This window comes from Phyllobates terribilis, unplaced genomic scaffold (assembly GCF_046119375.1).
Source record: "Phyllobates terribilis strain yellow unplaced genomic scaffold, ASM4611937v1 Scaffold_11__3_contigs__length_659146591, whole genome shotgun sequence".
In the NCBI taxonomy this organism is placed as follows: Eukaryota; Metazoa; Chordata; class Amphibia; order Anura; family Dendrobatidae; genus Phyllobates; species Phyllobates terribilis.
The window spans coordinates 51,815,696-51,829,025 of NW_027362771.1; the positions used below are offsets into that span (position 1 = coordinate 51,815,696).

Consider the following 13,330-nt stretch of genomic DNA (forward strand, 5'->3'; position numbering starts at 1 on the left):
TCTGTGGGGACTGAACCCGCAGGGGCGCCACACGCGCGTGCCCTAAGCACACTCCCAGGAGACATGCGCTCCGTGCGCAAGTCCTGGGAGGAAGCAGCCGCGGAGGGGACCAGAGCAGAATGGATGAGTAGGTGAGCACATTGACTTTCCTGTCGGGAGTATGAAGGGGGATCGTGCAGGCACCTTGGCGCTGACATTACAGTTCATATGACCTATTCTTATTCTTTCCATATTCAAACTGCTATTTGCTTTCACTTGCAAAACAAATCCACACATGTTTTTCTTCTTTCCCAGCCAGTGCAATTACAACTATTGAGAAGTGGCTGGGCAGGGCACTTTTAAGGCTATGAGCATGTCACGAGATATTAAAATACACGGCACTATCATTAAAATGGGACGGAGGACTTTACAAATGCAGTCTGACATGTGTGGGAAGCCAGGTACTGTGGTGTTGCTCTGCTAAATAGTTCCTGACAGGACCAGAATAAAGTGCAATTCCAGAGAAGAGATAACCGGCACTCACCGTTAGCAGTAAAAAAGGTAATTTCTTTATTGTTCTTCTTTAAAACATCTTTTCAGTGCAGACAGGAGGGAGAAGAGTAGTTTGTGCGGTAAAACAGACAACGGCCCGTTTAGCATCTAGATACGCTTCAACGGGTCTGAAAAGGAGATGATATGAGTGCTCCTACACTTTTAAGGCTATGTTGTCACTGCAAAGTCCCCAGTGGAATTGTTAGGCTATGTGCCCACGATGCAGAAATGCTCTGGATTTTTCCTGAGCGTTTCTGCATCTCCCTGGCAGAAAAAACGCATTCGGATTGTACATGCGTTTTTCCTGCCAGGGACATGCGGATGTGAAGCGTTCTTCACTTGCATTTCCGCATGCGGGTTGACAAGCGCTTTCTAAGCGATTTTAGCATCACTTGGAAAGTGCTTGACAACTTGGTCACACTATATAAATCCATGCAAACAGCATGGATTTATATAGTGTGACCCGAGAGAATGTCAAAAAATAAAAAAATAAATCTATACTTACCTTCCGATGGCCCCCAGTGTCTTGCTTCACTGTACCGGCTGCCGGCAGATCGCGTTACACCGAAGGACTTGCCGAAGTCAGCGTCGCGTGACCCGTCACATGACTATGACGTCAGCGCAGGTCCTTCAGTCCATCGCGAACTGCCGGCATGAGAGGAGGAGCGCACCGGGGGCCGTCAGAAGGTAAGTATATATTTATTTTTTATTTTATTCTTTTTTTTACAGTTTTCTATGGTACCCGGGTCCAGAGGAGAGTCTCCTCTTCTCTAGACCTGGGTACCATCCACACATTATAACGCATGGAATGCGCATCTACATATACAGTGATGCGTAATCCATGCGTTGTAATGCAAGTCAATGGCGGCGAAAAATGCAGCACTTCTGTAAAATAATTGGTAGTGCTGCGTTTTTTTCCGCAATGATAATCCGCAGCGGAAATTTCCGCAGCATGTGCACAGCACATGCGGATTATCATTGGGGAACATGGCAGGCCTTCTACCATGCGTTTTTTAAGCGTTTCTGCAGCGTTTTTGCCGCTGCGGAAACGCTTAAAAAAACGCATCGTGGGCACACAGCCTTAAAGTGTTTGCGCTGGAGCTACACGAATGAAATCCACAGTAACATCTGCAGCATAAATTGACATGATTTCATATTTGCTTCTCAATATACATCACAGGTATTCTAAAACTCTGATGCTCAATTCTAGTTCTGAAAATACTGAAAATATGCAGATGATTCACTTCTGGGTTTGGCTAAAAAAAATTAGTGTATGATTCCGGTCATGATTGTTTTATACAGACAGGATTTTATCCTATTTTTAAGACATCTGAAGCTGCGTGCGCCTACATCACCTTCGATTTTTAGTCTCTAAACGGGATACTGACATGATTTCAATTGAGCCATATACTATAACACTGGTCAACAAATTGTAACTTTTTTTCTGTTTCCTGTTTTAAAATATGTTATCCTTATGTATTTTGAGGTGCTGATTTCAGAAATGTAGTCAGAAATTCTGTAGCACGTACCATTACCGGGATATTTTCATTTTAAGATTATAAGGATAATGACTGTACATAGTGCATAATAAATTGGCACTTATATTAAACTTTTTATTTCAGAAGTATATTTTTGTTAAAAATAATCAATGAAATTCATAATATGGACTCTCTGTATTATAATATAGAGCACTTAAGCCCTGTCCAATCATGCATTGCATTAGTTGGGCACTCTCAGGCGTGCCCAGACACAACTTTCAGACTTTGGTCTATTTCCAAGTAGCATTATATAATAGCAGCAGTAAAGTCGTTGTAGTCTTCTTGTGTTTCTTCTGTTTTGCAGAAAATTTCATAAGGAGCAAAACTGTTTAATAAGTAACGAGTTGCAGAATGTTGCGGCAATGTTGCAATAGCAGTGACCTCTTTTGTTATATATGTGGAGATTATACCCTTAAAGCCCAGAAAAGGAGTATAACTGCAGTTGTTAAGAAGGCGTATGAGTTATATTTTGGATGGAAAATTGGTGACCAAGACAGAGCTTGGGTTCTTCATATATGCTGCTCATCTTGCGCTACGAGTTTGTGGTCTTGGCTGAGGGGTGTGCGACCATTGATGCCGTTTGCCATTCCAATGATCTGGAGGGAGCAAATGGACCATATAACCGATTGTTACTTCTGCATGAAGAATGTATCCGGTTTTTCTTCTAAGAACAGAAGGTCTATTGAATATCCCAACCTTACTTCTGCAATTAGACCAGTGGCGCACGATGAAAGTCTGCCAGTTCCAAAACCACCACCGGTGTGGAGAATAGAAGATGACAATGTGATGACGGTTAATTCATTAGAGATGGAAGCTGCTGCTGATTCAGATTTCGAACCATCAATATCAACTGCTCCACATTTAGTATCTCAAGCAAGACTCAACGATCTGGTCAGAGATTTGGGTTTATCAATGAGTCAGGCAGAACTTCTTGGATCAAGGTTGCAAGGGTGGAATCTGTTGAAGCCAGGTACAAAAATTTCAGTACTTTGCAGTCGTCATGAAGATTTGACCAAATATTTCAGTCAAGCTGACAGTCTCACTTTTTGCAGTGATATTACTGGATTGTTTTCTGTCCTTGGAGTTCACCATGACCCAAGGAAATGCCGACTGTTCATTGATTCATCAGTCTTAAATTTGAAGGCTGTCTTGTGTGACAGAGTCACTAGTATTATATGCGAGGGGAGGTATGTGTCACTCAGGATGCTCTCCTGTGTGAAATAAGACCTACTGAATTTCTGCCAGCATGTTATGTGCTGAGAGTTTGCTCTTTTAAAGGGTGTGGTTTTATGGGAATGACGTAGAGAGGGAGGGAAATCATTCCCCATTCCTCCCCCTCAGAGTGTGACTGAACAGGGTTTAAATGTACAGTCAGTTTGTTTTCCTGGGTGGAGTGTCTGGTCTGGAGATTGAAGTCTGCAGGCTGTGTGTGGCCGATGCCAGAGAGCAACACCAGAGGACTGGTTTTGCTGAAACTTCACAGGACTATCTGCAGCCGGCAAAGGCCTTGCGGCTAGAGGACTCTGTTATATTTCATCTTTTGTTTTCCCGTTAACCCCGAGAAGGACTGTTTATTTTTATGGGACGCTGCTGGAGTTTATGTCGCACAATAAACCCGCAGGAAGTTGACTCAAACCGTGTGTCCTGTGTCTGTCTCCGGAGAGCCGAGCAAGTCGCTTTACCACAGTTTGTGTGAGAGAGCGAGCAAGATTCCAGGAACACTGTACCAGCCACAGAGACCGGTGGATGTCCTGGGTGAAGGCCGCCAGCCAGCCAGAGAAGTCCGGCAGAATGGAGGAGCTCATTAAGCACCTGGTGCAGAGCCAACAACAGATGCAACAGCAGCACTTGCAAAGCCAGCAGCAGCACCAGGAGACGACCAAACTGTTGCTTCAACAGATCCAAATGCGGCAAAAGGAGCAGCAGCACCAGCAGGAGCAGCAATAGCAGATACAGCTTCTGGCGGACGCCATCCAGGGCAGGGCAACCGTCCCAACTCCAGGGCCGACTGATGACTCCCACGTCAGGAAGGAGGTAAGACAGGCTATGCAGAAGATGATGCCCGGAGATGATGTAGAAGCACTTCTGACAGTCTTTGAGTGGGTGGCTGATGATTATGTTGCCAAGAGAGGGGGCGGTTAGTTACAAAGGAAGCCCTTCCCCTCTATGTAATCATCTAAATGCTGCGTTCGCAATTAACCTTGGCATCTACAAGATTACACCTACCAGATCAGCACTAGCACCGATCCGGTAATTCAGGCAGGAGCAGTAATATCCTGCCATTGATATCATGGGTGCACTGAAAGCACCCGTAATATCAGTTGGATGAAAATGTATGTTGCAGAGTGGGACTTAACAGCCGTTTACAACATATATTTTCATTGGGAACCAGTTACAAGTTTTCCTATATATTCTAATACTTCTGGTGCCCCAAGCGGCTGGCTGTCCTATCACACAGACCACATCCATTTTCGCTAAGACACGCCACTTTTCAATCAAGTTCAAACAGGTATCTAAAACACATCATAAACTTAATCGAAAACATATTCAATGTTTTTTTCGTGCATATTGAGCTAGAATTCCAGCAAATTTAGTTTAATAAATCTCCCCAAAAGTCTCCTTTGTAAGTGAACTGCAATATTAGGGTTTAATCACAGATAGTGACCATGTTGTTGGTTTTGCAGCAATTTTTCTGAAACTATGGCAAAAATGCTGACATTATGCTATGGGTGAATCTGTCCTGACTGTCTGGACTTGATTGTCTGGACAAACAACTGGTCAAATGAGTGAGGGAACGTCTGGGCATAGGTGCCTGATGAACGTCTGTTATATGCCACTGTTCGTGTATGGGCAAACAATGCTTTTTTTCAGGCAGTTCTGCTCTGGAAACTCACTGAATAAGCACCCAGAAAAGTTAGAAAATTAACATATACAGTTGAAACCAGACATTTACACACACTATATAAAAAGACACACATGCTTGTTTTTCTCAATATCTGACATGAAATCAGAATAAACCTTTCCCGTTTTAGGTCAATTAGGATTACCATAATTTTTAATATTTGTCAATTGCCAGATTAATGAGAGAGAGAGAGAGAAGGTTTTAAGGCTGGGTGCCCACGTAGCGTTTTTCATGCGCTTATGCTGCGGAATTTCCGCAGCGTAAACGCTTGTTAAACGCTAGGTAATCCGCACCCCATGGTCCCCAAGGGGATTCCGCATGTTCTATGCACATGCTGCGGATTTTTAAGCAGCGTTTATGCTGCGTACAAAAATCCGCAGCATGTCATTTAATTTTGCGGAAGCGCAGCGGAACTCCCGCCATTGACTTGCATTGAAACGCATAGAAACCGCGACTGTACATTTGTACAAGTGGCTTCTATGCGTCTCTATGTGCGGATGGTACCCAGTTCTGGAGGAGAGGAGACTCTCCTCCAGACCTGGGTACCATTGTACCTGTAAAAAAAGAATAAAATAACAAATAAAGTTATATTCACCTGTCCGGCGGCTTCTCTCTGAATGCCGGCATCGCTTGAGGACCTGCGGTGACGTCACAGTCATGTGACCGCAGGCCCTTCACCGCTCTGTCTCGCGATATGCCGGCAGCCGGGAACCAGACAGGAACGAGCGCTGCAGCCACGCCGGGGCATCGGGGGTGAGTATAGCTTTATTTGTTTTAATTTTTACGGTTCACACTGTATAAATCCATGCTGTTTGCATGGATTTATATAGTGTGACCTAGTTGTCAAGCACTTTCCAAGTGATGCTATCGCCTGGAAAGCGCTTGTCAATCTGCATGCGGAAACGCATGTGAATCCGCATGTGGATCCGCATGTATTCGGCAGGAAAAACGCATGCACAATCTGCATGCGTTTTTTCTGCCAGGGAGATGCAGAAATGCTGCAGAAATTTTCTGCTTCATTTCTGCATCGTGGGCACATAGCCTAAGGCATTTTTATTACTTACTGCAAAGTCAAAAGTTTACATACATTTCATTAGTATTTGGTACCATTTCCCTTAAACTGAATGATTTGGGTGAAACTTTTGGGACATCCTTACACAAGCTTCTTACAATAGTTGGTCGGAATTTGGGCCCATTCCTCATGACAAAACTGGTGTAACTGATCCAGGTTTGTAGGTCGCCTTGCTCGCACCTGCCTTTTCAGCTTTGCCCATAAATTTTCAATAGGATTGAGATCAGGGCTTTGTGATGGCCACTCCAAAACATTGACATCGACTGCTGTCAGAAAGTGTCTAAAGTCCAAAGTTTATTTATCTATTTATTTAATCATTTATATGGTGCCATTAATTCCACAGCGCTTTACAGACATAATCGGCACTGTCTCCATTGGGGTTCACAATCTAAATTCCCTATCAGTATGTCTTTGGAATGTGGGAGGAAACCGGAGAACGCGGAGGAGACCCACACAAACACGGGAAGAACATACTCCTTACAGATATTGTCCTCACCTAGAGTGGTGGCCAAAAGTATTGGCACCCCTGCAATTCTGTCAGATAATACTCAGTTTCTTCCTGAAAATGATTGCAATCACAAATTCTTTGGTATTATTATCTTCATTTAATTTGCTTGCAAGGAAAAACACAAAAGAGAATGAAGCAAAAATCAAATCATTGATCATTTCACACAAAACTCCAAAAATGGGCCAGACAACAGTATTGGCACCCTCAGCCTAATACTTGGTTGCACAACCTTTAGCCAAAATAACTGCGAACAACCGCTTCTGGTAACCATCAATGAGTTTCTTACAATGCTCTGCTGGAATTGTAGACCATTCTTCTTTGGCAAACTGCTCCAGGTCCCTGATATTTGAAGGGTGCCTTCTCCAAACTGCCATTTTGAGATCTCTCCACAGCTGTTCTATGGTTTCAGGTCTGGACTCTTTGCTGGCCACCTTAGAAGTCTCCAGTGCTTTCTCTAAAACCATTTTATAGTGCTTTTGGAAGTGTGTTTTGGGTCATTGTCCTGCTGGAAGACCCATGACCTCTGAGGGAGACCCAGCTTTCTCACACTGGGCCCTACATTATGCTCCAAAATTTGTTGGTAGTCTTCAGACTTCATAATGCCATGCACACGGTCAAGCAGTCTAGTGCCAGAGGCAGCAAAGTAACTCCAAAACATCAGGGAACCTCCGCCATATTTGACTGTAGGGACCGTGTTCTTTTCTTTGAATGCCTCTTTTTTTTTCCTGTACACTCTATGTTGATGCTTTTCCCAAAAAGCTCTACTTTTGTCTCATCTGACCAGAGAACATTCTTGCAAAACGTTTTAGGCTTTCTCGGGTAAGTTTTGGCAAACTCCAGCCTGGCTTTTTTATGTCTCGGGCTAAGAAGTGGGGTCTTCCTGGGTATCCTACTATACAGTCCCTTTTCATTCAGACGCCGACGGATAGTACGGGTTGACACTGTTGTACCCTCGGACTGCAGGGCAGCTTGAACTTGTTTGGATGTTAGTCGAGGTTCTTTATCCACCATCCGCACAATCTTGCGTTGAAATCTCTCGTCAATTTTTCTTTTCCGTCCACATCTAGGGAGGTTAGCCACAGTGCCATGGGCTTTAAACTTCTTGATTTCACTGCGCACGGAAGACACAGGAACATTCAGGTCTTTGGAGATGGACTTGTAGCCTTGAGATTGATCATGCTTCCTCACAATTTGGTTTCTCAAGTCCTCAGACAGTTCTTTGGTCTTCTTTCTTTTCTCCATGCTCAATGTGGTACACACAAGGAGACAGGACAGAGGTTGAGTCAACTTTAATCCATGTTAACTGGCTGCAAGTGTGATTTAGTTATTGCCAACACCTGTTAGGTGCCACAGGTAAGTTACAGGTGCTGTTAATTACACTAATTAGAGAAGCATCACATGATTTTTCAAACAGTGCCAATACTTTTGTCCACCCCCTTTTTTATGTTTGGTGTGGAATTATATCCAATTTGGCTTTAGGACAATTCTTTTTGTGTTTTTTCATTGAAGACAAATTAAATGAAGATAATAATACCAAAGAATTTGTGATTGCAATCATTTTCAGGAAGAAACTGAGTATTATCTGACAGAATTGCAGGGGTGCCAATACTTTTGGCCACCACTGTATATCTCCCATTTTCACCCCAGTCTCCCTGTCCCTCATCCCATCTCCCAGTGTCATTTATTTGTTTATATACACTACCGTTCAAAAGTTTGGGGTCATTTAGAAATGTCATTATTTTTGAAAGAAAAGCACATTATTTTTCAATGACGCTAACATTAAATGAATCAGAAATACACTCTATACATTGTTAATACGGTAAATGACTATTCTAGCTGCAAACGTCTCGTTTTTATTGCAATATCTACATAGGTGTATAGAGGCCCATTTCCAGCAACCACCACTCCAGTGTTTTAATGGTACATTGTGCTTGCTAACAGTGTAAGAAGGCTAATGGATGTTTAGAAAACTCTAGAAAACCCTTGCACAAGTATGTTAGCCCAGCTGAAATGTTGAGAATCTGGAGCATTATATTTGCTTGTTCTATGAAACTCTCAAAATGGCCAGAAAAATAGAACTTTCATGTGAGACTCGACAGTCTATTCTTGTTCTTAGAAATGAAGGCTATTCCAGGCGAGAGATTGCCAAGAAACTGAAGATTTCCTACAACGGTGTGTACTACTCCCTTCAGAGGAGAGCACAAACAGGCTCTAACCAGAGTAGAAAGAGAAGTGGGAGGCCTCGCTGCACAACTGAGCAAGAAGACAAGTACATTAGAGTCTCTAGTTTGAGAAATTGATGCCTCACAGCTCCTCAACTGGCAGCTTCATTAAATAGTACACGCAAAACGCCAGTGTCAACGTCTACAGTGAAGAGGCGACTCCGGGATGCTGGCCTTCAGGGCAAAGTGGCAAAGAAAAAGCCATATCTGAGACTGGCTAATAAAAGGAAAAGATTAATATGGGCAAAAGAACACAGACATTGGACAGAGGAAGATTGGAAAAAAGTTTTATGGACAGACGAATCAAAGTTTGTGGTGTTTGGATCCCACAGAAGAACATTTGTGAGATGAAGAACAACTGAAAAGATGCTGGAAGAGTTCCTGACGCCATCTGTCAAGCATGGTGGAGGTAATGTGATGGTCTGGGGTTGCTTTGGTGCTGGTAAAGTGGGAGATTTGTACAAGGTAAATGGGATTTTGAATAAGGAAGGCTATCACTCCATTTTGCAACGCCATGCCATACCCTGTGGACAGCGCTTGATTGGAGCCAATTTCATCCTACAACAGGACAATGACCCAAAGCACACCTCCAAATTATGCATGAACTATTTAGGGAAGAAGCAGGCAGCTGGTCTTCTATCTGTAATGGAGTGGCCTGGGCAGTCACCAGATCTCAACCCCATTGAGCTGTTGTGGGAGCAGCTTGACCGTATGGTACGCAAAAAGTGCCCATCAAGCCAATCCAACTTGTGGGAGGGGCTTCAGGAAGCATGGGGTGAAATTTCTCAAGATTAACTCAGCAAATTAACAGCTAGAATGCCAAAGGTCTGCAATGCTGTCTGTAATTGCTGTAAAGGGAGCATTCTTTGACGAAAGCAAAGTTTGAAGGAGAAAATTATTCTTTCTAATAAAAATAATTATTTCTAATTTTGTCAATGTCTGGACTATATTTTCTAATCATTTTGCAATTCATTTAATAAATAAAAGTATGAGCTTTCATGGAAAACACAAAATTGTCTGGATAACCCCAAACTTTTAAACGGTAGGGTATATATATTGCAATGACTGCACGTCTGTATACGGCAGGTGAGGTTTACGCCATGATCTGTTCAGACGCAGAGCACGAGTGAGACAGATGAGCAGCGATGATGAGTCTCAGCAACAGCACAGTGGGCGAGAACATGCTCAGTCTAGCGCTAGTGCCACTGTAAGTTATTAGGTGCCCACAGAATCCTACACTCTGTGTGTGACAGAATTTATTTCTTCCATGGGCTTCCATGCGGACACTACAGGGTTTAAGGGGGTTGATTTGTTTTTAATTTTCTTCTCTGAAGAACTATTACATTTAATGGTTGAGCAGACCAATTCATATGCTGCTAAATTCATTGACGGCTACCCCACATCCTACTACTCCAAAAATAATAACTGGAGACCTGTTGTTGTGGCGGATATTTTAAAAACAATTTTTCCTACTTCTAAACATGGGTCTGATAAAAAACCAAAAAACACTATCAGATGTTATTGGTCATCTGACGTCCTATACGACATCCCTATGTACAGGGAGGTAATGTCCCAACAACGATTTGAGAGTATTCTGCGATTCCTACCCTTTGCAGAAAACTCAAATTGCCCCCCTTCTAATGACCCCAACCATGACCGACTTTACAGAGTCAGGCCCCTAATAAATTATTTTAATGATAAATGTCCCCAGACATATACCTCCACAAATATATCTGTGTGGGCGAGTCTCTTGTCTTTTTCAAGGGCAGGCTACATTTCAAATAGTATTTGCCAAACAAAAGGTCCTGATTCAGACTGAAAATGTATAAATTATGTGAAAATGACTCTGGCTACACACAAATTCAATGTGTATGAGGGGAAAGACCCCCAAATTGTTCCTCCTGAATGCCCCCCTCTCTAACCATAGCTGGGAAAATTGTCCGGGACCCGGTGCATCCCCTTTTAGATAAGCGGTACAACTTGTACATAGATAACTATTATACAAGTGTACCTCTGTTCAGGTGCCTGTCTGCCAAGAAAACCGTGACCTGTGGCACCATAAGCCGGAATCAAAGAATGTTGCCCAAGACCTTTTTCACCCAAAAATTAAAGACAGGCAAAATTAAGGATCTCTGTAATGAGGACATGCTACTTGTCAAATTTCATGAGAAAAAGAATGTCCTGATGTTAACATCAGTCCATGCTGACAGAAGCAGCCAAGTCTCTGTACGCGGGGCAAGTTCTAGTGTCCTGAAGCCCCTCTGCATACAGAATTACAATAGGTTTATGGGTGACGTGGACCTTGCGGACCAGATTCTGCAGGCCTACAGCGCTGTTCGCAAGTCTCGCGTATGGTATAAAAAACTTGGGGTACACTTAATCCAAGTGGCCCTATATAATTCTTTTGTATTGTACTGAAAAACTGGACACCAAGGATCTTACCTTGAGTACCAAGAAAAAGTAATAAAACACCTGATATTTAGAGACCAAGGGAGGGTGGGGGAGGAATGATCTAGTTAGGCCAGCAGAATAGTCCCAGGTCAGCATTTTCCCTCACAAGTGTCACCTACAACCAAAAAAGTCCAACCCCAAAAGAGATGCAGGGTGTGTTATAAAGATGGAGTTAGAAGATAAGCCAGCCACCAGTGTGACACATGTCCTGATAAACCTGGCCTCTGCATTAGGGAATGTTTCCGTAGCTACCACATTGCTTTTTTTGGAAGTGCATTGAGCTGTAGGGTGCATTGCTGCAAAAGGGGAAAAAAACAAAAAAACCTCTTTAAATATTCTTCCTTAGCGAGTGTGAACGAGCTGAGTGTGACCGGAGCGTAAGTGCAAACAAAAGTAAGTGTGTGACTTGTTTTTCAGTGACTTGGATTCAGGGAGTTTGGAAGGGAGGAATTTGGACTGAATTGCTGTCTGTATTTTATTAATTCTTTACATTTCGTTTTACTTAACATTTCTGCCTAGTACAATCCCCATTAGAAAATGAGCTCCATTATTGGCAATGCTATCCAATGTACGTCTTGCCACATGTATGCAATCCTTGAACAGCCGGTCGGGGTAGCATACTGCTGCGCGAGATGTGTGCACGTTATGCGTTTGGAAGCCCAGGTACTGGATCTAAATGAGCAGCTGGCAACACTGAGATCAATTGACAATATGGAAAGGAGTCTGCTGCTCACTGAGCAGCTGCTTACTGGGGTAGATGTGGGGGAGGGTGGTAGTAGAGAGATGCAGGACAGTGAAGCAGCTAGCTGGGTGACAGTTAGAAGGGTGGGTAGAGGGAAGAGTGCCAGGGAGGCTAGTCCTGATCTGGCACACCCAAATAAGTTTGCAAAGTTGGCAGATGAGGGGGGTGTCGGTACAGGGGTAGCACTGCTGCAGCAAGGCCTGTCCCCTGAAAGCCGGAGGAGTGTCAGCTCCAGTAAGGGAGGAAACAGGAGAGCAGGGCAGGCCAGGCAGGTGCTGGTAATGGGGGACTCAATTATTAGGGGTACAGATAGGGCAATCTGTCACAAAGACAGGGATCGTCGAACAGTGTGCTGCCTACCTGGCGCTCGAGTCCGGCACATCGCTGATTGGGTTGACAGATTACTGGGAGGGGCTGGTGAGGACCCAGCGGTCATGGTGCACATTGGCACAAATGACAAAGTTAAAGGTAGGTGGAAGGTCCTTAAAGATGATTTCAGGGAATTAGGCTGCAAGCTTAAAGCAAGGACCTCGAAGGTGGTATTCTCTGAAATACTACCTGTACCACGTGCCACGCCAGAGAGGCAACGGGAGATTAAGGAGATTAATAAGTGGCTCAAGAACTGGTGTAGGAAGGAGGGATTTGGGTTCCTGAAGAACTGGGCCGACTTCTCAGTTGGCTACAGACTCTATGCTAGGAACCGGCTGCACCTCAATGGGGATGGTGCAGCTGTGCTGGGGAAGAAAATGGCTAGAAGGTTGGAGGAGTGTTTAAACTAGGGATTGGGGGGGGGGGTATTCATTTTATAGGTGGGGAAGATAGTGCAGATAGTGACCTGGGCACAAATAAAGAAATTGGGGGTGGGGTTAGAACAGTCAATAAAGTAAGAAGGAATAGAGGTACAGAGAGATACATAAAAAGCATGTACACTAATGCCAGAAGCCTCACCAACAAAATGGAGGAATTAGAATTAATTTTGTTGGAAAATAATTATGACATGGTGGGAATATCTGAGACATGGCTGGACGAGAGCCATGACTGGGCAGTTGATTTACAGGGCTATAGTCTGTTCAGAAATGACCGTACAAACAAGCGAGGGGGGTGTGTGTGTTTATATGTAAAATTATCCTTAAAACCCATCTTGTGGGAGGATATATGTGAATCTAATGAAAATGTAGAGTCCCTGTGGGTGGAGACAAGGGGAGGTGGAAAAATAATAAATTACTGATAGGGGTTTGTTATAAGTCTCCAAAAATAATGGAAGCAGCGGAGAATATCGTCGTAAAGCAAATAGATGAAGCAGCGACTCAAGGAGAAGTCATTATTATGGGGGACTTCAACTACCCTGAAATACATTGGGGAAC

At 43.6% G+C, this 13,330-nt stretch overlaps 1 protein-coding gene across 1 annotated transcript in view; it reads left to right on the forward strand.

Moving 5' to 3' along the window:
- Positions 1-362: 362 nt before the first annotated feature.
- Positions 363-13,330, forward strand: part of RNF14 (ring finger protein 14) — a 63,321-nt gene continuing 50,353 nt past the window's right edge. Inside the window, exon 1 of the mRNA XM_073651247.1 lies at positions 363-540. The gene's annotated coding sequence lies outside the window, so the exon portion shown is untranslated. The remainder of the gene's footprint in view (positions 541-13,330) is intronic.